Raw genomic sequence first — 3,499 nt, 5'->3', positions numbered from 1 at the left:
CTAGGAGCTTAGAAACACATAATGAAAGAAAAGTGAAAGCAGTGGTGGATGAATGAATGATTGAAGCTCTTCCTTTCTGCCTTCCCTGGGTCTCTTTATATAGGGCTTGATTGGGCTTGGATTGTGAACATTCAGTTGATAAAATCTTTTATCTTATATCTTCCAAATAACTAAAAGATTTAGATAATTATAAAATTATTTGGAAGATATTTTCTGTTGATATTTCCAAATTAAATTAATTCAACAACTGTATTTTATCTTTTAACTTTTCTGATTTTCCATAATTTCACATAAGCCCTTAAATTCCCTCTATGTGCACTTTAACCCCTTTAGAATTCTTTAAAATTGCATTAGAGTCCCTGCTTGACCAGCTTTGACCAGAGAAGTCTTGTTTGACCAGTTTTGACTGAGAAGGAAACACAGCCAATGGAAGCCCGCCACGTCGCATCCCCTTTTTCCTCCAAAATTAGGGTTTGCAATTTGGGAAAGGGATTTTCCCTTAGCTCCTTGCGCCGTCACGTGAAGATGCTTCGAGCAATAGCAGTTCTCGAGAGTTCCTGATCTGGCATCGCCATTTGACGGAAAAGCCATGATAATGCTCGCGGCAAGGTGCGAGTTTTCTGATGCTACTGGGTTTGTTGTGTTTACAGGTCTGGTGGTTCGATGGAAACGAAGAAGAAGTTGATGGCGATTTCTGTGTTTCTGGGTTTTCTGCAGGTTGTGATTGCATTCTTTGGTTGGCGGCCATGGAGAAGCTTGCGTGAGGATGGTGATGCAATGAGAAGATGAACTCGCGTAGTGGAGGCAAAGCTGGGTTTCGCAGCGGCGACTCATAGTTCGAAGGGTTTCTTCGAATTGGATCTCTTGATTCTGGGTTTTGTTGGGTTGTTCGATTTGCAAGTAGTGATGAACGAAGGAGAAGATCGCGTGATGAAGATGGTGTTGTGCGTCGGCGGCTTTGGGGTTTGGTGGCCACCGGCGAGGATGGCTTATGGCTGCAATGGAGGTTGCTGTTAGCGGCGCGATTTCGAGGAAGAAGATGGTGTTGATGTGCGATTCGATGGTGGCTGCCGGCGGCTTGCTCTCGGTGGTTATGGTGATGAAGATGATCCAGATTCGAAGAAGGTTCGAATCTGCGAGGCTTGCTGAACTGCGGCATGGTGACGGCGTCGAGGAAGACGAAGTGGTCGGCGGCTAGGGTTTCTGGATTTGGGAATTAGGGTTTCAGTGGATGGAAGATGATGATGTGTCAAGGGTGGTGACATGGCAGTTTCTCAATGGTCAGATTTGTGTGTGGAGGATTTGTACACGTGGCATGATCTGGTGGATTTTGGTTAGGAAGGGTGTGGATAGGAAAATCTGGGGGTGTAGGAGAAAAAGGGTTCCTGTTGGGCTTCAGTATTGGCCTGGTTTAGAACTGGGGGTGCATGTAGGGAAATCTGGGGGTGCAAGGGTAAAAACTGACTGTTTGGCCCATCTGTACATTACTTATCAAATAAAATCTGATTTTGGGCTTTAAATTACAATTTGGACCAATAAAACTCTAACTTCAGCTGCACAAATAAATATTTGAACATCCAAGAATAATTTATGCAATTAAAATCACTTTTAAAGTTCTTTTTATTTCCAAAGACGCTAAATCTAATAATCACAAATCCTCTATAAATCAATCGTTTAAGCACAAATATTCTATCAAAAATTTTAATTTTAAAGCATAAATGTGGACATAAATATGCACTCATCAGAAGAGGTGTTGGACGATGATTCAAAATCTGTTGGGCCGTGAGTGTGGAGGCTTGACACGTTACTGGTTGAAATTTGGGCTGCAGCAATGCTTCCATGAAAATTGTAGTTGGACCGTGTTATGCATGAACGTGGGCTGCTGAACTTCTTCAAGCATTGGTCTTTTATAATTGTGGGTCTTGTGTTTCATTTAAAGGGTAAAGACCTGCCTTGAAGTCAGCGCATAATTCAAGTCCAAAGTGGGTCCCGCAGCCATAATCTCTCCATGAAGTGAATTAGCCTAAGTCGTGACTGTTGGAGTTGTTTTGAAGGCTAGATGCTGTGAATTGCTGGACATACCCAATTCTCATGTACCCATTGAATTCAGCAAATTCGGTGTTGGGCTTTAGCTGGACAACATGTTCTCCACTCTTTGCACCCCCAACTATGAAATTCACACCACTTCTAACTTTAACTTAAAATATAATTGATGTGACATTTATTTTTGAGTCCCAAAATATTAACCAATACTTTCCCTACAATTAATAATGCAAATAATTAGCTCAGAATATTCAAATTAATTAAAATAAGAATTTCCGATCAAATTAAGCACAATTAGTGAAAATGGGGAAATATCGGACAATTAAACACACTTCCCTGATTAAATCTGGTACAATAAACTAAGTGCAGTCAATAAAATATCGACTCATAAAAATAGACCACACTTAGGCTTTTGCACTCCTGGGCAAAATCAAGACGCAAAACAAGGAACAGTTCAACGGACATCAGGGAATTGACACAGACTCAACAGACAAACAACAAAGACTAACAGGGATAGAAATAAACAAAATTACAGTCCTCAAGAAATCTGGACAAGGAAAAGTAGTAGAAAGTATCCACATAGAATCAGAGAAAACAGATACTTAGAGAAATCATCCAAGCAATTCCAAGCATGTCAAAATAATCAATCAGTTCAAGAGGTGAATCAAAAATAACAGATGCTCACAGATGCACACTATCAGTGTTTCTCTCAAGTGTCTAGGGTAAAGAATTTCAACTCAATGTACTCAAGAAAGCAAGCAACAAACAGACTTGGCAAGCCTCTAATATCAACACTAAAAAAAAACATATGCATGTTCAAATCAAAAGGTCTTTTCATGGTTGTAATGGGGCCAAGGACAAGGGAGGATACATCTGGATAAGAAGCTAGAAACCATAAGGAACAGAGGAGCAATGGGGAGGGAACAAGTGTAAACACATTCAAACACACCCAAACCTCTAATTCAATCCTCTTCTTGACTCCATTATTCACACAACATTTTTTTTTTAAATTTTCTCATTTTTCTGTATTTTTGTTTCTTTTTGTTTTCATCTTGTCTATTTTCTTTTCTCTCTGTTTAGAACACAACTGTAAGAGACAAGATACTCATCATATTCACAAAAATAAAACAAGAAAAGGAACCAACTAGCCAATTCATCATAATCTCCCAAGAGACCACACTTGTTCCCAAAACAATTCCAAAGCTCCAAAATTCCCTAAGGTTAAGGTAGACATGGTTTTTCACTTAGGGCTAGTGTATAAGCTTCAAAACAAAGAAATGAGGAAAGCATAGGCTCAAAGGGGCTATCAAAGGATCACAACAAGGTAGGCTCATTTGGCTAGAGAGGCTTAACAACAAAGCTGCCTTTATCACTTCCAAACATGCATATCAATCAAGAATTATCAACAAGAGTCAAGCCAAGGCATATGTGCAAGCAATCAAGAGACATATCACAC

Source organism: Vigna radiata, chromosome 9 (assembly GCF_000741045.1).
Source record: "Vigna radiata var. radiata cultivar VC1973A chromosome 9, Vradiata_ver6, whole genome shotgun sequence".
Classification (NCBI taxonomy): Eukaryota; Viridiplantae; Streptophyta; class Magnoliopsida; order Fabales; family Fabaceae; genus Vigna; species Vigna radiata.
The sequence above is the reverse complement of the archived record's forward strand: the minus strand, read 5'-3'. Positions refer to the sequence as shown.